Below are 21,725 nucleotides of genomic sequence, written 5' to 3'. Positions count from 1 at the left end.
CTTTATAGGGAACAAAAACCTGCACTGATAATCACTCTAGACTGAAAATAAATTTCCTAGAACCTAAATAAAACCTCAAGACCCTCCTTAAAGCTGAACTTCATTTTACTTAGGAGAATTGGAATGATTATCTTCCAAGTGATTTGAGTAGTATTTTTAAAGTCCTCTATTAACCACTAAATATCCTTTATCAAAGCTTCCAGTGATCTTCAATAGAAGCCTTTCAAACATCTCACTCTTAAAAATGTGTAAATCTTGCCTAATCTTAACCCCAAGTTTGGGGCTGAACTAGAAGACGCAGAGTCTGAGGACAGAAAACCATTCTGTGCATCTATCATCAACCAGACAGTGCAGAAAAAAAAGTGCAAAGGATATTAATATTATTTAAGACTCAAAAGTCTGATAACACACTTATTTATTCTGTAACCTATAGTGAAAGAAGACCTGACAATTGACATTACTGAACATGCATGACATGTGGCAGAAACAGGACACAAATGGGACTTATGTGAATGTTGACAAAAGTTATTAAGCTTGTAAAAGCTTCTTTTTATAATCAGCTAGACAGTAAAAAATGTTTATTTTTTTTCTAACAGGATTTTGTTCTGTTTTAGTTACTGTTTCACTACTTTCTTCAGTAAGTGCTCTGTTCTTGATTTATCAAGACATATTAGATAAAAACATTCAAATGCCTTATCTATCTCAAAAAGAGAAAAAGGAAAATGGATATGTGGAAGTTCCACTTATATGTTTACTTTTTGCCAAAAGAAATAGTTATCCTCAAACCCATTTAATTTAAGATAGATTATTAAGGACAAATGCTAAAACATCTTAAAAGGCACTGTTTCAGTCACATTTTAAGTAAGAAACTCACATCATTCTATCTTTATTTTGGGTCTAAGGTTTCCATATATCAACAACTCTCTTATACTCTCTTGCTATTTAGTCTCCCTAACTAGGATTCTGAAAAATTGTCTGGTTCCTAAAAATAACCTGAAGTAGCTGAAACACCCACGTTGGCAAGAAATTTCCCATAATTCCTATTTGTAGGAAGGTCAGAGTCTCTCACACAAGTCACTGAACAGTGTTTCTTCTGAAATAAAGTGGCTGAGGAAGAGTGAACAAACTGTAAAGTTAACTAGTAGTTCTGTCATATAGTCCCCTGTAACCTCCTCACATTTTAACAATGACTGTTCCCACTTTTAAACAACTAAACCCAGTAAGGAAATTGTACCTTCCACCTCTAACTAGCTCTGTGAACTACACCAAATCATGTAACTTTCTGAGCTTCTCAGTTCCTTCTATAAAATGACCAGACCAAATGGGTTTCTTTAACTCCCTTTCCAATTTAAAAATCTGTATTTCATTTCTCTCAGTCTTTTTCAAATCCTTTTCAAAAGTGGTAAGGCACTTGGAGTAAAAGAAAACATTCTCACCTTTCTGCGACAGCCTGCACAGAAAAGTTTTCTGGGCTTTCCCAGCATTTTCAAAAACCTCCTGAAGATCTAGAGAAGTTGATTTCCCTGGTAACATGATGATTCCTATAAACGAATAAGGTTGTCTCTGCTAAAAACCTTTGATCACTCTCCTTGTAGGCTACTAGTCACTAAGGTCTTCTGCTTAGTCAAGATAAATACCATTACCCATAATAGGGTTTCTCTCCCATATAAGGTGTTAAGATTTTGTTTTGTTTTGTCTTTATACATTTTTGGGAAACATCAAGGCTTCTGGAAAGTAGTTTTGTATAGCTGGACAACCTGTAGCACACTGGGTCTATATTCACCATATTAGCTAAAGAATGTGACAAACTCCGAGAAAAAATTAATTTTAGGTTATCAGTCTACTTTACTGTAACTGAAACAATTCTCAAGGGTAAAATTAATGTTTCTATTTTAAACAGCCTTAATGGAACTTATTACATTATATAATACAAACCTCCAAAACTGTTTTCATATATCACAATGTCTGCTTTAATCTTCAGCTAAATGAATTTATAGATAAATGGAGTGACTTCAAAGCCCTGTAAATGAAAAGACCAGTCAACAAAAATGCCTAAATCGTTTAGTGAAATGCTTGTGGATTTGTATATTTAACATGTTACTGGTTAATCTTGGCTTAACCACCTCCACAACTCACTTCTCCCCCCACCAAATTATTAAAATCCAAACACTTTCTTTTGGTAGAAAAATCTTCTATCTTCGAGTAAAGTCTAGACAGATCTTTAAATACTTTGATTTTCTATGTTCCACAATATTAAAATTATTGGACATCACCTCCTGTAATACTTCTCATTAATTTAAGTTTCTATATTTCTTTATTAAATCTGTTAAAAGACCATATAATCACTAAGCACTGATTCAGTAAAACAACCAAAAAAAAAAATTAGTTAAGTTTTCAACCATTCCATAACTCCAGCTCAGTATGTTCCAAATAACCCTGAAAAAGCCTAAATGTCCAAGTTAGCAAGAAATTTCCTACAATCCTCATCTAAAAGGCGGTAAGGGTCTTTTCACGCCAGGCGCTGAATGGAGCTTTTCTTCTGAAACAAAGTGCCTGAGGTACAGAGAACAAACTGTAAAGGTAACTGGTTCTTTTGTCATATGATTCCCTACAACCTTCTCATATTTTAACAATTAATGACTGTTCACGGCTCCTAATCAATTATAACCAGTAAGATTTAGTAGCTTCTGCTACTAAAAGTCATGTGAACTTAAGCATTTTCTTAATTTTCAAACAGATTATCAGAACCTGAGAAAGTTAAAAAGAATAAGATCTGCAAATTTTCAATTTTCATTACTGTAAAACTGAAATACTAACTTAATACTAAATATTTACTTAAGTATATTTACGTACACATTTTCTATTTTAGAGTTGACAAAATTTATACAGAAAAGCATAATTAATACATACTATACACATACTTGAACACATGAAAAACCTTGTATGATATTAACTACTATGAGACAATCTACTCTTATTTACTGATAACGGAAAAGTGCGATATTTCCAAATACAGTGCCTTGATTTAATTTGTCAGTTAATGTGCCTATAACAGGGTACTTGGATCAAATGGGAACCAGAAGTACCAACCAGGAACCCACCTAATCTGCTTTTATTAATGTACGGAAATCAATAGGGCCCAGTGAGGCTGCAGGGAAAGTATGAAGCAGACGGCAAGTCCACCTCCATTCACACCTTCTCAGAAAGGACTGTCACCCCAGCCCCCAACAAATCTCTATAACAGAAAAAGATAAACGGGATTATGCCAGGTTGACCCCAAGCTTTGTTCTCCTCCTCAAGACACATTCAACAAAAAGATCTAAACACACATCTGATTTGACAAGCATTTAGAAAGAAGGAGGTGAAAGTGAAATCATACTTGATGCATTCATGGGTTCTGTGTCAAAGGTCATGTAGCAGTATTTCGGTGGCTGCTTACTAAGATCTGAAGTGGGCAAAGCATGGAGAACCACAAAACATAGTATATCCGCTCTAAAAGGCACCTTGGAAATCATCTCTTCCAACCTCTTCATTGTACAAACATACTTTATAAGATATTTGATTAACTGTGAATTTCCTAACAGCTCTTCAGAGGGTGATACTTATTTGTGGGAAAGACACATACATATACCCACAAAAAGATCAGCAGGTACAACTATACAATGGCAAAATGAAAAATTCTTTAATTCCAAGTCTATGCTTTAATATAAGTAATTAAATTTTTGGTTTAACACACTCTTATATACTGGGGTTTTATGTTTTTCTGAAGGAAAATACTCAAGGACAGGAATTACAATGCTATCAGAATATATGAAAAAAAATTAGAGCCTTTTAAAGTAAATGAAATAGGAGATTGAATAATCTTTTTAAAATGAAACAGAATTGATTGTTCAAACATTGATTCAAACATTCTGAAAATGTTCAACTTAAAATGTTAACCATAATTTAGTGCTAAAATAAATTTTACTTTTTTCTCTGCCACAATGTAATGTAGAAAGAAAGCTCTGAAGAGAAACAAAAGCATTCAAAAAGAGACTTGGCGGCGGGGGAGGGTAAAAGGGTCAGCAAGAGAACTGGGAACAAATGACAATGCACTGGGCAGTGCAGAAGATTTAGAAGAGCAAGTGAATTTTGTTTTTATCATCTTTGGGATGTGTACTCAACAGCTACCAAACAAAAAGCGGTGAAGCCGTGCTGCTATGAATTAAAAAATTTAGCTCTACTACTCTATTAAGAAAAGCGTGGAAGTTTTTGTAGAGGACAAATGTAACACAGAGAATTCAATCTTAAGTGTGGCTGCAATACCAGGCAAAATTTTAAACATTTGTATTTATATTCTGAGTACTTTCAAAGTTTTCCAATAAGATTATCCAAATGACATTCATCTATTCCACTATTGTTCCTCATCTACACATCTCCATGTAACACCTCTTTATTTATTAAAGACTGTATCATAATCTTCCTTTCTACCCAAACTCTATTGTATTCTTAGAATCTTTCAACATCTACAAATACACCCACAGAACTTCAACAATGAACATTTTCTACTCAACTCTATTCCTAAGACCTGACCCTTTGTCGTCACCCAGAACAATCTCCAACTCAACAAACTGTAAACGCCAACATGGAACTCTCTGACAAGACTTCCTCTTCTATATCTCCCTGCCTTCATTTCTACTATACCCCATAGAGTGCTTCAGTCCTAGAATCCCTCAGGTTTTTGACCAGCCCCCTCTCCTAGACTCATGTCCTTCCCTACTACCTCTGCCACTAAATAGCATTAATTAATTAACCTCTCCTTACTCAGTTTCCATATCTGTATAATAATGTTCTTTATGCTTATTCAGCAAGCATTTGAGCCCATTCTGTATTACAGGCACTGAGAATACAGACAGACTATAAAATAAACCTCCTGGCTTCATGGAACTTACATTCTAGGACTGAGGTTTTACCAGGCTGGTTGCGAGGATTAAATGAGTTAATATTTATAAAGAATAATGCATAGCACGTAATATACAACATTTGTCATAGCTTATCATCTAAACTGCTCTAAATTCAACACCTTAATTTCCCTAAACTCATAACTTTTCACTGTACCAGCCTGGTAAAATCTCAGTCTTAGACTAATACTACATTCTGATCTCCATCACTTATTTAGGCTATAGACGGCATCTAAGCAAATCACATCTATATTGAGTTGTTCCGTTAAAAGTGTGTAGTTTCTAGTCTCAGCTGGCTGAGATCCACAAGCTGGCTCAATGATTCTTTCATCTGTTTTTGGTTAGCTCCTTCTTTCCTTTGTAGGGCTTCTTTCTCTCTGATTGACTCTGAAACCTTTATGCTCCCCAAGATCTTGTCTTTTGCCTTCTTTTATTTTCTTCTCAGCCCATTTACTCTCCTATATATGGTCCCATGGTTTCTATCCCAGAGTCCCCAGTCACATCCCACAGCATTAGATTCAAAAGGTCAATTGCCTTGTTAGACCTCCCACACTAGATATTTTAATACCATCTCAAAATACCCTACACTAATCTCCTTAACCTTCTAAATTGATTCTTACTCATGTATTCTCTCTTTGTTTGGTATCATCATTATCCATACACTTGCCCCAGCTAGGAACTCTGGACTTAAACTTGTCTACTTCTCCCCCATTGGCCATTTCTAAGTACCAAGTTCTAATGAATTTACAATTTACCAACAACAAATGTAAGGAGTCCGAAATCTGTTCCCTTTTCTCCATTTCTATCAACACAGCCCACTTTAAGCCCCCATCAGCTCTTGTTTAGCCAACTATTTCATAAATGCCTTCCCTGCCTCCAATCTTTTCCCCTTAACTTTATCATTCACAACAGCTACCAGAGTATTCTATTAAACCTAACTACAACCAAATCAGGTCCCTGCTTAAAAGTCTTCAATGGCTTCCCAAAGCCTAGAAAGAGACAGAAATTCAAGATCCTAAACATGGCATAAAAATCCCTCCATAATCTGGTTCCATACCTCCCCATCATTCTTTTTTAACTTTTTTTTAAACTTATTTATTTATTTATTTATTTATTTTTGAGACAGAGAGAGACAGAGCATGAATGGGGGAGGGGCAGAGAGAGAGGGAGACACAGAATTGGAAGCAGGCTCCAGGCTCTGAGCCATCAGCCCAGAGCCTGACGTGGGGCTCGAACCCATGGACCATGAGATCGTGACCTGAGCTGAAGTCGGACGCTTAACCGACTGAGCCACCCAGGTGCCCCTCAATCATTCTTTTTTTAATGTTTACTTATTTTTGAAGGAGAGAGAGAACGTGAGTGGGGGGGGGGGTGCAGAGAGAGACACACACACAGAATCCAAAGCAGGCTCTGGGCTTTGAGCTGTCAGCACAGAGCCCAATATGGGGCTCGAACCCAAGAACCGTGAGATCATGACCTGAGCCGAAGTTGGACGCTCAACCGTTCCAACACTGAGCGACCCAGGTGCCCCCCCCCACCGCCCCGCATTGTTCTCTGTCCCTTATCTATACTCCTACAACACACATATGCTTATACTTCCAGAATACGTCATCATGTTTCTTACCAATGTGCCTTTGCTCTTGTCCTCCCCTAGTTGGTCCTCTGCTCCCATTCGCATTTCCCTCACCTCCGTTTTTCCCTCTCTGTCTCTTTCTCTGATCCTTTAACATGTAGTTCAGACATGATCTCTTCCCTTAATGCTTTCTTTGATCATTCTTCCCACTTCTCTACATTACAGTGACTGTACTGTACTACAGTATCTGTTTTTGTGATTCCATCCATATCTGAGCTCTGTAAGTGCAGAACCCCGGTTTTATCCAATGCTGTATCCCTAGAAATTAGCACAGTGACTACAACACAGTAGGCCATCATTAAATGTTTGTTACGTTATACTAGCTTATCGCATGCCAAGAATAAGTCACCAAGTACCAAATGTAAAATTATACAAAACTGAAAATGAAAAGTTAGGTGATTTACTTATCTTTTCTGATTGTTAAGTGCTATTACTAAAATGTTATCACTGGGTCTCAAAGATTAGCTACTGCTCCATCCAACAAAAACTAGACTTTTTAAATTGCTATAGTTTATCCTCCAAATGGTTCAAGTGTGTACTGAAAGAGTAAGTTAATAACTTATAAAATGTATTCCTAAGTATTCTGATATCGGAAAGGTATCGTGTGCCAAAGGCAGGATGTACTTGGTAGAGAAAGGGAGTGACAACATGGAGACTTGCAGCCACAGATTAGATAATGTGACCATACTAGAGGACTCATTTGACCCAATTTTAAAGGAAAAACAATTAATACAAATTCCTCTAGTCCTTAAATTAACACACACAAATAAATAAAAAGATATAATCAAGAAATACTGCTCACTTTCTGAGAAACATTTCATGAAGGTTATTGCCCAAAATCTTGAAGGGTATTTCATGAAGCAATAGGGTATAATATACTCCCTATGTTGAGATGGATTAATATAAAATAATTTAAAATATGATATATTATATGACATAGCCTTCCTGGTTGAGAAGTGGGCAAAACAAATACCAGATGTGGATGGAACATTGTTATAATTACCCAGAATTCTTTGTGAGCATCTCAAATTACCTAAAGAGCTATAAACTGGTGTACATTCATATGTGTTCTTAAAAAATAAGTATCTTTCTTCAACTGCAAGAGCTTTCTTTATTTAAATGTAAATAACTGTTTTAAATATGCTACATATATGCTTAATCTTACAAAATAAAAACAGGCCACTAAAGTAAATTAAGTAGGAAATACTGTCTCTTTGAAGAATCTCTGAAAGTGTACTTAGGCCATTATACAGAGTTGCAGCTCTAAAGGAAAAATCAGTAACAGTCATGTGTTTTGACTGATAAAACCATGCATCACTGAAAGTTAGGCTATCTGAAGTAGCTGACAAAAAGCCACACACAAAAAGCTGAAATTTTTAGAGACAATATGTATCATGAGCATATAGCTATATAGAGTGAGTTCTCTTAAGAACCTCTAAAGTAAAGGCTCCAAGTAGGAATAGGAGTTGACCCATGGAAAGACTTCCATGTAGTTACAAAACCTTGAATTTATATAGAAATTTCTGTAAGCTAACATCACATTCTCAAAAAAGTCTGACCCTCAATGGTAAAGAGCCATAGCTCTAAAGGATTTGTCTGATTCTTCTCTCTTTACCCCTGGGGCTTCTTCATAAATCACAATTGTCTAATTTTCTCTACCTGCAGTCTATTTTACTATAGGAATTTTCCAAAAGTATCATGTCAACATCCCTGAACATTGCTTTCCTAAATGAATACATGCTCCTGTTAAACTTTCTGATTTTTTTTTTAAATTAATGTTTATTTTTGAGAGAGAGAGAGAAAGAGACAGAGCACAAGCAAGGGAGGGGCAGAGAGAGGCGGGGACACAATCTGAAACAGGCTCCAGGTTCTAAGCTGTCAGCACAGAATTTGACACGGGGCTCGACCCCATGAACTATGAGATCACGACCTGAGCCGAAGTCTGACACTTAATCGACTCAGCCACCCGGGCATCCCTAAACTTTCTGATTTTAAATTATGACTTCATGAACTTACCTTAAGAATAAGAAAGAGAGATCACTATCATCATTTATGTATATGGTCATATCTGCAATTAGACTAACAGGTACTCTTACCTATATACTTTTCTCATCCCATGAATATATGGACATAAGTTTCATTTAAGAGTAAAAATTAAAACGGTGTTGAAAAATATATCAATTGCGGATATTATTTTTTACATTCTTGCATAAAAGAAAGGGAATTACATAATCATTTCATCATTGTATGACAATATACTAGCAACCTTTAAAAACAGTATCCTATTTATTAAAGAATATTAAAAAAGATGGCATATTCCCCTTAGAGATCTACTTCATATTGTCTTTTACGGCTTAGAAGTTAAATGCACAGTATGGAGTCAGGATGCCTACATTTGAATACAAGCTCCATTTGTGACCTGAGACAACCAGGTCTCTCTGTGCCTTAGTTTCCGCACCAATACTATAAGGAAACAGTATTTTCCTCATAGGGTTTTCATGCAGATTAAATGAGTTAATATTTTTAAAGTGCTTTGAATAGCGACTGACATAGAAACACTATTAAGTGTTTGATAAATAAAACAAAATGGTAATATCCTGAAACAAAATGTTATGCCCACAAATGCATTGTAAGAATAAAAGGTATCATATATGTTTTAAGTTAGAAAAATATAAGGTAAGGCAATACTCTTCTCAAACTTCTTAAAATGTGGCCAATAAATAGGAAATCTATGAAGGTACAAAACCATATACATTTAGTGCTTAGAAAAATGTAAAAAAATTAAAATTGTCTATATGCCTTGAAACAAACTAATACATCATGGAGTATCTCACAACCAGGGATAGAAATTATTATGCTCTATTAAATACAAAAGTAGTATTAAAAACAGCCCCGAAATTGACTACATTTGAGAATTCACAGAGGTTAAATATAGGTCTTTAGGAAACATACAGCAAATACCGCATTCTCCCCCAAATTATTCACCTTTTATTTTCCAGTTACTATTTTCAATTATTATCAGTAAATATTATTATCATTACTCTTACCTCTTGTATGTATTCTGTGTTCCTCCCCAAACTCATGTTATTCACTCATCCCTAAATTTTATATTTATAATTTCCTTTAGAGCTGTACTATATTTGTATTCTTAAACAATCTATTATTTCATTTTTGATGTTCTTGAATTTTATATTAATGGAACAATGTTGTATACTCTTCTATGATTTTTTCCAATGTTATATTCCTGAGATCTCAGACCCAAGTTGCTGGAATTCATTCATTTTCAGAATTGTCCAACATTCCATTGAATGAATATACCACTACTCATCCTACTACTGATAGATATTTGAGTTGTTTTTGGTGTTGTTTTATTATTATGAACAGTGCTATATTAACAACTATATACATCACTTGATCATCTGTATAAAGGTTTCTCTAAGACATATTTAGGAACAGAGATATGGATCATAGTGTATGGGCATCTTCAACTTTATTTAACAATGCCACTTTTTTCCTGCTGGGTGTACCACTTACGTTACCACCTGAACTGCCTAAGTGTTCCAGTTGCTCCATACTCATGTGAACCGCAATACCATTTGGCCTTGAATTTTTGAAAATCTAGGAGGCATGAAACCTTTTCACCGTGGTTTTACTTTGCATTTCTCTGATTACAAATGAGGTTCACTATCTTATGTTTATTGGCCAAATGAGTTTATTTTTTTATGAAGTACACATTCAACTCCTTTACCCAGTTTTCTATTAAGTTATTATTTTTATTTTACTGTGTGGAAGATGTTTATATGTACTAAATATTAATCCCCACTCTGTGGTATCTATTGGTGAAAATAAATTATTAATTTTGGTTAAGTTATATTTGTCAATCTTTTGCATTCTGTGTTTTATGCATTTTTATCTTATTCAAAATCATGAAAACATTCTCCTCTATTATCTTTAGAAAGTGTTAGTTTTACCGTAACTATATATTTACCTTACCTATAGATTCATATCTATAATCCAGTTCAACTAACTTCTCTAAATAATATGAGATAGTGGCCCAACTCATTTTTTGCCACTTAATTAACCAACTACCTCAATTATTGAAAGAACTGTTTCCACTGACTGGCAATGCCAATGCCATTAAAGATAAAGTTCCTTATTAAAGCATTTCTCTTGGGGCGCCTGGGGGTCAGACTCTTGGTTTTGGCTCAGGCCATGATCTCACAGTTCATGAGTTTGAGCACCACAACAGGCTCTGTGCTGGCGGTGTGGAGCCTGCTTGGGATTCTCTCTCTACCCCTCCCCCACTTGCTCTCTCTCAAAATAAATAAATTAAAAAAAATTTTTAATTAAAAAATATTTTTCAGGGTGCCTGGGCGGCTTAGTTGGTTGAGCGTCCGACTTCAGCTCAGGTCATGATCTTGCAGTTTGTGAGTTCGAGCTCTGTGTCAGGCTCTGTGCTGACAGCTTAGAGCCTAGAGCCTACTTCAAATTCTGTATCTCCCACTCTCTCTGACCCTCCCCTGCTTGCACTCTGTCTCTCTCTCTCTCTCTCTCTCAAAAATAAACATTAAAAAAAATTAAAAAAATATTTTTCTTTGTGAGAATATTTTTCCTTTATAAGACTATTCAATTGTCTATTCCTTCTTGAGCTAATATGAGCTATGTTTTTCTAGGCATTTGTCTATCTGATATAAGCTTTCAACTGTACTAGCAAAAAGATGACTATTCGTGAAACATCTGTAGTAACATCCCCTTTTTCATTCAAGACAGTGCTTTGTGATTTCTTCTCCCTTGATTAATCTTGCCAAGTTTTAAATTTTTTTAGTCCTTTCAAATAATCTATTTTTAGCTTCATTGTTTCCTCTCTGATTTACTTTTATTTTCTATTTCATTAATTTATATTTACTTTTTGCTTCAATTAGGGGAGTATTCTTTTAGTCACCTCTGATTTTTAAGAATACAGTTGTTTTTCTGCATTTATTCCTTTAATGTAAGCATTAAAGTCATACGTTTCCATAAAGTATCAGCTTAGTTTATCACACAAGTTCTGATATATAATATTTTACTACTGTTAAATTACATTTTTCTAATATACATTAAAAGTTTTTCCTTAACCCAAGAGTTATCTGTAAATAATACATCTCAATTTCCAAACATACAAGAAAATTATGGTGTTAACTTACAGTTAATGTCATTTTAAACAGACAAACAAGTATAATGCCAATCCACTGAAATTGTAAAAACTGGCTGTATTTGACCAGAATGTTATCAATTTTTGTAAATATCTCTTACGTGCTTTTAAAGTTTTTAAAAATATTATGAGATGCAGTGTTCCCTAAAATGTCCATTACAGCAAGCTTTTAAATCTTGTTATTAAAATTGTTTATATTTTTTATTTTTCTCTGCTTATTGCAATATTTACTAAGAAAGATGATTTTAAATAATTCACAATGCTGATTATTTGCGTATTGCTTCTATGGTCCTATTTTTTTGCTTAATATATTTTCTAAGTATATTATCAGGTACATACCAATTTAGAATTATCATTCCGTTTACTATTATTTAGTGACCCTTACTCTCTAGGGTAGTTTTTCCACAAAGCCAACTTTAGATGATATTAATGTAACCATGTAACACAACCTCTCTTTCTTTATTGTAAAGTATATCTTTTTACATCCTTTCTATTTTCAAGTTTTCTATATCTTTTTAATGGTATGTTTTTTTATAAGTAGTATGCATCTATATTTTGTCATTTTATCCAATCTGGCAATCAGCTTCTGTTAACTGGAGCACTTTGTCAGTTTTTATGTATGAATTACTAATACATTTGCATCTAATACTAATCTCATTTTGTGCTTTTCACTTGTCTTTTTTCTATGTTTTTTTCTCCTTTTCCTTCCTTTTTTTCTTTCTTTTTCATTTTTTCTCATTCTATTTTCCTCCTCTACTGGTTTGAAAAACGTACATACTATTTCCAGATTTTCATTTCTTGTATCAGAATTTTAACATGAATCACAGCTTACCAAAATCTACAGCTAATTAATACTTTTACCCTCCTTCCAGGTTTTATACAGTGTTTTTCTATACCTACCCATATTTACCACTTCCTATATTCTTTATCTTTACATCTCAGACCTTCCATCAGTAACCACTTTCCTCATCTGTGAGGCTATGGTGATCAGAAACTCAGAGAACATAATGGCAGAAGTAGGACCACTACTGTTACCTGACTTCCGACTCAACCAAATACACTAGGGCAGATGGAAATCCCCAACCTCTAGACAACTCAGGTGAACACGAACAAGATGGACGTTAGTGTGACCATGAAACCTTAAAATACCTAACACCTTGCTTCCTCCACTTATTAGACTCTTAATATAATAGACACTCAAAATCTGCCTCTGCCTTACTTTTCTGAACCATTTTTGAAGTTGGTACAGTAAAACTCCACATCTATCTATAATGAAAATAAAAGGATGATGCTCCCTGCCCCCAAAAATCAGCTTGATGTGGCAGAAATTTAAATTACATTGCATTTTATGACCATTAAGTTTTATTATTGTAACACATAATATGTAAGTTAAGCATATAAAGTACAAATAAATACTAGTAAAGTAAGGTTAAGTTTTAAAGTTTTGATTAAAAACATTTAGTACATAACATAAAGAACACAAAAGCCCCTTAAGATACAAATTAGGGCACATGTAAAATATTTAGAAAACTGGTATATAAATAAGACATCACTTTTACGTAAAAATTATTAACTGAGAGGTCGAAATATGATAAAGTGTATTTCTGCAGCACTTGGTCTAAAAAAAAAAGCATGGTCTTTTATCTGTGCATCTTGTAACATATAGTGTAACTCCCAAAAAGGCTTGGATGCTTTTGTTCAACAAGAAAAATATGTATCAGGCCTACAGTTATTTTCAAGGAGAAATATTCAGGTAACTAAAGTTTTATTTTATTTGGAATCTGAAGTTTTGTAGATGCCTAGTTATTTCTTTTATTTTTTTTTTATTTTGTTTTTAATTTTTTTTTAACGTTTTATTTATTTTTGAGACGGAGAGACAGAGCATGTATGGGGGAGGGTCAGAGAGAGGGAGACACAGAATCTGAAACAGGCTCCAGGCTCCGAGCTGTCAGCACAGAGCCTGACGCGGGGCTCGAACTCACGGACCGCAAGATCATGACCTGAGCTGAAGTCGGCTGCCCAACCGACTGAGCCACCCAGGCGCTCCGATGCCTAGTTATTTCAATGCAAACAATATAATAGCCAGCTTACTTATTAGTCTCTTTTATCATAGGCAATCAGTTACCAGAGATCATGCCAGCCAAAAGAATGACAAAGATTTTCTAACTGTATTTATTAAATATCTGTAACAGAGAACTGATATCAAAGTACATATAACAGGTTCCATAAGATGGAGCTCTACACAGAACCATTAAGTGCCAGAAATAACCCAGAAACTTGTCTACTATTAATAAACTCAAAGGATTTTACATGTATGGAGAGCCATACTTAATGGCAGTAATACCGTCTTATTCCATGGGACTATAAGTATACAACACATCTCTATGAGCTGTGACTTAATGATTTGGAAAAAGGAAAAATAAGTGAAAACATAATTCCTTATAATAGTGCAGAGTTCAGAATAGGAACCCACTCTAACCAAGGCCACTTTTGCTTGTAGTAAAGTTTTGCAATGATACTGATGATAATGGTAGAAGCGGTGTGGTGGCAGTGCCATTTTAGAGCAATTACTATGTGCGTCTATTATCATTATAGTATATGTAAGCAAAAACTTAGGAAAGCAAAACAAATCAGCTTATACTTCTACAGTTTTTCATACTTTTAGTAAAGCATGTATATTCTTGAATTTTTAATCATTTAAAATTTAATACATAAAGAAAATAAGATGAATTATATAATTATAATCAAGTCATCCCCTGCTTCAAGACCTTTGGCAAGTCCTCAACATTTCCAAGACAGAATCCAATGATGGCAATATAAAGCTGGGTTTTTTGTTTTTTTTTCCATTTGCTTCCTAACTAATTCTTCAGCTTTATGTTTAGCCATTTCTCTACTCACCCCAGAGAGTTCAACCAAACCTGTGACTCGCATGTGACAATATATGTGTATGTGTGTCATATGCTTTTGCACATACTGTTTTCCCTATCTGGAGTATTATTTTCCACATTTTCACTAAGATAATCCACACGAATCCTTTAAGATTTGGCCATCCCCTCTATGCATATGGAACAGAATATCACATCAGATACCAAACTATATTCTAAAGGTTTGTTTTCTTGCCCCCCCCCCACCTAGTATACTTTAAGCTCTTTAAGGTAAGAAACTGCATTTTTCATCTTTAGAGTCTTATTGCCTAGCACACAGCAATCCATCATATTCATTTTACAGATGAACAAACTTAGGCCAAATAAATTAAATTATTTTCCCAATTTCATAGGCCAGTTAATGGCAGATTTAATATTAAAGACTTCTATCTAAGACTTCTATCTCCTAGTTCAATGCTCTTTCCATAAATGCACCTACAGATACCAGATCAGAAGGAATTATGTCATTAATATCTAGAATGTTTAAGGCAGATACACAGCTAAATGGAGTATAAAAAAGTGAGTCCCTTAAAAACAAATATAAGATACAAGTTAATGATGATGGATTTTCGAGGAATAGGAATAGGTGATAACAAAGAAATAGAAAAGTCAGAAAAATGCTATCTTAAAAATAATAATTACATGGGAGCTATTTCAGTTACATATACATTTTTTAGGACAAGAAAAAGATAAATATGAATAATTAAATAAATATATCTGCAATCAGCTCATCAAATTTCAAAGGAACTATTTTTTTCCTTAGCCATAACAAAATGAAGGGTAAAGTATGCAGCTAAAAAAGATCAAGCATTTATGCCAAGATAATGGGCATAATAATAATTTATGCCAAGGTAGAGGAAAGTAGCTTTATTTGGTATATAAGTTACCTTTTATTGGGGAAAAAAGGTGAAGGAAGTAATATTTCAACTTAAATGAAAAATCACCAATTTAGGAAGAATGGACTGAAAGGGATTAGGGAAAGCATTTTATTTTATTTTTTTTAAATATAATTTATTGTCAAATTAGCTAACATACAGTATGTAAAGTATGCTCTTGGTTTCTGGGGTAGATTCCCATGGTTCACCGCGTACACACAACACCCAGCGCTCATCCCAACAAGTGCCCTCCTCAATACTCATCACCCAAGGGAAAGCATTTTAAAGAAGAAATATCTGAGATGAATTACTGTCCACCTTTCAAATATCCCAGAAAATAAGAGGCAGTAAATAAGGAAATAGATTTCAGGTAGAAGGAGCAAAAGTATATTCAATGCATGAAGGGGAAAACAGCCTGTAGATATAGGAATCTATCAGTAAAAAGAAAGGAAATGGTCAGCAGACAGAAGAAACAGCAGTGGCAGGATTATAAATCAGAGCTTTGTATGTCATGCAAAGAATCTTGGTTTTATCTAGTAAGTTAATAAAGATCCAGGGAAGGCATCTGATTGGGAGAATGATTAAATCAGCTGGTTTTTACAAAGATAACTTTGGCAGCAGCCTGCATGGCAAAGAAGAGTAGAGACAAACAATAGCCTAGTATAAGAGTCTGCATGAGAAATGAGGACCCTAAAGCAACAGAAATAGAAATGGAGAGGAAAAGACTGTATTGAAAGATATTCAGGGTAGAGAACTGGCAGATCTGGTGATTACCAGGTTATGAGAGGAAAGGTTAACCCTAGGCTTTAAGTCGAATGTAATACATTGGCAGTGGCACTAAAAATTTGTGAATATAGAAGGAAAGCAAGACTTGATAGGAAATAAATTAGTTCAACTTTGGACTTGTGAAATTTGACAGTCACGTAGGATATAAAGGTGGAAAAGTTACACAGACAACTGTAGACATATTTAGAACTCAATGTAGTTCTTGGCAAAAGATAAAGATTTTGAAAATATCAGCATATAGGTGGTTGCTAAAACTAAAAGAATTGGGTCAGACGTTTAGGTAGGGTGGGCTGAGTAGAAGAGAATCAGCCCTGGGTAATGCCAAAGAGAAAGAGGCTTTAAAAGAGAAGAATGGAAAGAAATGAGAATTTAAGAAAACAGTAATAGTACAGAAGCTAAGGAAGCAAAATGATCCAGGAGATTCAACAATAACAAATACAGTGGGGCACCTGGGTGGCTCAGTCAGTTAAGCGGCCGACTTGGGCGCAGGTCATGATCTCGCGGTCCGTGAGTTCGAGCCCCACGTCGGGCTCTGTGCTGACAGCTCAGAGCCTGGAGCCTGCTTCGGATTCTGTGTCTTGCTCTCTTTCTCTGCCCCTCCCCTGCTTATGCTCTGTCTCTCTCTGTCTCAAAAATAAATAAAACATTTAAAAAATTAAAAAAAAACAATAACAAATACAGGTAAGTCAAATAAGATAAAGGTTGAGAAAGGTTGGCAGGATTTAGAGGTCACTGGAGATTTTACTACTTACTACAGCTTCAGCAGAACAGTAGGGTGGAATCCTTACTCAAGAAACTCAGAGACAGTTAAAGAAATGTTCATTTCAAAGGGATAAAATGATATACCCTAATGGACTCAAGATAAATGGCAGGTTTGAACAAATTCCCATGTAAAGATAAAAGCTATGGAATGTAAAAAAAAAGAATTGGTATTAATGGTAAACTCATTAAAACTGTGTAGGAAATAAGAGACCATGAAGATAATATTCACTCTTTGCTTAACTACAGACACTCTTTGGGCATCTTTCTCTGAAACTCTAGCCTCACTCAATTTATCTCGTTAAATTAAACATGTGTCAAGGACATGAAAAATTCTGAAAACACTGACTAAGCACATCACCATTGCTCTAAGTTTAAAAATGTATAAAACCAGGACAGCAGAATTTGTATTCCTCTACAATCTTGAGCTTTGGTTCTAGTTGAGTCCTGAAAAATATTCTAAAAATACTTAAACAGAAATTTTCACACAAAATTTTGATTAGTAAAACCAAATTTTAGCCTTTTGCAAACTACTCAGGGCTATGTCAGGCAGGCTTGTAGCTAAAGATCACAATAGGGTAAAAGACAAAAATTAACCTCAAATGGATCATAAACCTAAATATTAAAGCTATAAACTTCTATGGGCTCCTAGGTGGCTCATCGGGTAAGCATCTGACTCGATTTCGGCTCAGGTCATGATCTCATGCTTTGTGAAATTGAGCCCCATGACAGGCTCAGCGCTGACAGCACAGAGCCTGCTTGGGATTCTCCCTCTCCCTCTCTCTCTGCCCCTGCCCTTCTTGTACACGCAGTGTGTATGCACGTGTGTGCTCTTGCTCTCTCAAATAAGTGGCTTTAAAAAAGCTGTAAACTTCTAAAATCACAAGGGAAAAACATCTTGGAATGGGCAAAGATTTCTAAAAACACAGAAAACACAAAGCTTAAAAGAATAAAGTTATAAATTTGATTTCATCAAAATTTAAAATGTCTTGGAGCGCCTGGGTGGCTCAGTTGGTTAGGTGTCTGACTTCAGCTCAGGTCATGATCTCACAGTTTGTGAGTTCAAGCCCCACATGGGGCTCTATGCTGACAGCTTAGAGCCTGGAGCCTGTTTCAGATTCTGTGTCTCCCTCTCTCTCTGCTCCTCCCCTGCTAATGCTCTTTCTCTCTCCTTCAAAAAAAAAATTTTTTTTTAATGTCTGCACTTCAAAGATACCATTAAGAAAATCAAAATCAAAAGATAAGCCACAGAAAGGGAGAAAATATTTTAAATACCTATATCCAAAAAAGAACTTGGATCCAAAGTATATAAAGAACTCTTACATCTTAATAATAAAAAGATAAGCAACCCACTTAAAAATAGGCCAATGATGGAATAGACATTTCATAAAAGAAAATATTCAAATGATATTCAAACATCATTCGATCAGTGAAGTCCAAATTAAAACCAAAAGGATACTAGGACACAACTACTAGAAAGGCTAAAATTAAAAATATGGACAAATGTTTGTAAGGATGGAACAACTAGAACTTTCATACAGTGTGAAATATAAAATGTTACAAGCACTTTATAAACCAGTTTGGCAGTTTCTTATAAAATCAAACATATACTTATTATATGGTCCAGCAATTCTACTCTTGGGTATTTATTTACCCAAAAGAAATATAAGCATATATCCACACAAAAATATGTGTGCAAATGTTCACAGCAGCTTTACTCTATAGCAAAAACCCAAATACTTTGTCCATTACCAATGAATGGATACACAAATAGTAATACGTTCATGTAACGAACTACTACTTGGCAATACAAAAGGAATGAACTACTGATACATGCAATAACATGGATGAATCTTGAAAACATCATGTGAGTAACAGAAAGCAGACAAAAATAGTACATACTGCATGATTCCATATATATGAAACTCCAGAAACAGTAAGTTTAATCTCTATCCATCAAAAATAGATCATTGGTTGCTTGGGTTAGATTTGGGGAGGAATGACTGAGATGAGGTACAAGAGAACTTTCCGGGATGATGGAAATGTTCTATACCTTAATTGTGGTGGTGGTTACACTAGCATATAAGTGTTTGAAAGGTCATCAAAATGTACATACATGATGATGTATGTAAATCATACTTCAATAAAGTTTATTCACACATACACACAAAATGGTACAATTTTAACTTTTGTCTTAGGATTGCTCTGATGTATACCACAAGAACATACTATGTGTTAAGAAGACATACAACCATCTTCTTAAATATATTTCCAAATAAATGAATGAGACTGTACTGAAATCTGTGGACTCCATACTTCTTAAGGGTATTCAAATATAGAATATAAAGTTTAGCTTCCTTGGGCTTGGGTTCTTCATTTTATGCAAGAGAACAACATAGGGACATTATCCTTGAAGTCCATGTCAATGTCATATATGAAAGTAATATGATAAGGTCTCCTTCAATAAAATGCCCCTTAAAGAGTGCCAGGCAGCCTTTCCTCAAGCTGAAAGATGTAACACAAAATAGCATTAAGATACTGTTCTACTACTGATTTCACAAACAGCCTTGTCCTTAAGGCTAGAACAACTGAGCAATGTTTAAGGTCAAAGCTACAGAAACAATGAATAAATTTTATAACCACATCCTTTCAAACTGAAGTTATATTAGAGTTAATACTGGACAAGAGAATAAGATGTCAGTTGATGGCAGACATAATTAAAACAAACTTAACTAATAATGTAAGTAAAATTTTAAATGAACATTTATGAACATTTATAGAATGTGAAAGATATACTAAACACAGTGCTTTATACTCATTTAACCGACCCCACTCTGAGATTACCATACCCATGCACAGGGAGACAAAATAACTTGGCCAAAGTGATTCAGCTGGTAAATTACAGGATAACCCAAACCCTTAATCACTCTGCTCTTAAGAAAGAAATGTTAGGGGCGCCTGGGTGGCGCAGTCGGTTAAGCGTCCGACTTCAGCCAGGTCACGATCTCGCGGTCCGTGAGTTCGAGCCCCGCGTCAGGCTCTGGGCTGATGGCTCGGAGCCTGGAGCCTGTTTCTGATTCTGTGTCTCCTTCTCTCTGCCCCTCCCCCGTTCATGCTCTGTCTCTCTCTGTCCCAAAAATAAATTAAAAACGTTGAAAAAAAAAAAATTAAAAAAGAAAGAAATGTTATATCCGAAAGGTGAACTCCAGATGCATTAAAGTCTTAAACATAAAAGATAAAATTACAGAACTATTAGAAGAAAACATAGGAAGATATCTTTGCAATTTGTGGATAAGGAAGGACTTTTCACTGCTCACAAAATAAAAAATTTTAGGTACATTAAAATTAAGGATTCCTGTACCACAAAGTCAACACATGACTGACACACTGGGATGTCTAAAACCACCAAGGGATTACTATCTCAAATAGAGGACTCTGGGAAACCAGTAAAAAATGGAAACCCAACCAAAAAGGGCAAAGTGTATGAATGAATAAGCCAAACATAAGAAGGGAAACCTGAACAATCAGCAAGGATATGAAGAAATGATCAACCTCCCTGGTAAACAGAGAAACATTACAGCAACCATAAGATTCTATTTAACAACAGTTAAATTAGCAAAAATGTAGGAATGTCTACATTAACAAATGCTGGCAAAACTGGGAAAAAGTAAAACTTTTTATACACTGTTGGTGAGGGTAAAAAATTGATGTAGTCATTTCAGAAATAATACAGAATAATTTAGGGGTATTAAATATGTGACTAAGCTATAGCACAGCAATACCACACCTGGATATATACCCCCAGAGAAACTCTTCCACAGCCATTAGCAACATGTATGAAGATGCTGATTACAAAATTACTTGTACTCAAGAGTTGGAAACAACCTGGGTATCCATCACGAGGGGAACTGATAACCTGTGCTAGATGCAAACCATAAAATACTGCACACTTAAAAGCAATGAACTAGGTGTACATACAGAAACATGAACAGATATCAATATTTAGTGAAGAAAGTAAAATATATGCCAAAATAAATTATAGAGATGTAAAACACACAAATTACCACATAATTTTACAAGGATAGAGACATAACCAAGAACACATATAAAACATACCAGATTTGGTGCAAGTGTTGGGAAAGAGTTGAGACTGGGAGTGAAGAGGAAAAGTTACAATCCAAATAATGAGCATATGCCTCTAAGCAACACTAACCTAACTCTCTGTATCTGAAATATTATAAGTGATATAGTTATGTCAACTATTAAATTTGATACATTTATGCAAATGGTTGAGAACTCCCTTTTTCTGGGATGACTGAGCATTTCATACAATACATCTTGGTTTTAACCATGATAAATTTGAAAATTCATGGCATTTAGTTTTTGCTTGTTACCATCACAGATAAATACGCTCAAAGGGTCTAATAAAAGGAATACTGACCTATGAACCTGAAAAGCTATAGCCTAGTCCAACCTAACTAGCAATAGGAACTTAGCAAAGTCATTTTACCTCCCTGAAAGTTTTCTTATCTGCAAAAATAAATTTGAATGATTCTCCAAATCCCTCCATCTCTGAAACTATTTATTTTCCTAATTAATATTTATTCATATGAAATT

The 21,725-nt window shown here is 34.8% G+C and overlaps 1 protein-coding gene across 15 annotated transcripts in view; it reads right to left on the bottom strand.

The window, feature by feature from the left end:
* ZEB1 (zinc finger E-box binding homeobox 1) overlaps nucleotides 1-21,725 on the bottom strand; it is a 197,956-nt gene that overhangs the window by 168,726 nt on the left and 7,505 nt on the right. For 4 of the 15 annotated variants that reach the window (XR_006219719.1, XR_006219718.1, XR_006219720.1 and 1 more), the window contains exon 1: nucleotides 1,936-2,039. The exons of 6 other annotated variants lie outside the window; for them this stretch is intronic. The gene's annotated coding sequence lies outside the window, so the exon portion shown is untranslated. Of the gene's footprint in view, nucleotides 1-1,436; nucleotides 1,542-1,935; nucleotides 2,052-2,562; nucleotides 2,576-3,101; nucleotides 3,295-21,725 lie in introns of those variants that run through there. 5 more of the 15 variants (XR_006219714.1, XR_006219722.1, XR_006219721.1 and 2 more) reach the window with 5 other exon arrangements.

Source organism: Panthera tigris, chromosome B4 (assembly GCF_018350195.1).
Source record: "Panthera tigris isolate Pti1 chromosome B4, P.tigris_Pti1_mat1.1, whole genome shotgun sequence".
Taxonomy (NCBI): domain Eukaryota; kingdom Metazoa; phylum Chordata; class Mammalia; order Carnivora; family Felidae; genus Panthera; species Panthera tigris.
Note: the sequence above shows the minus strand (reverse complement) of the source record. Positions and strands in the feature narration are given on the sequence as shown.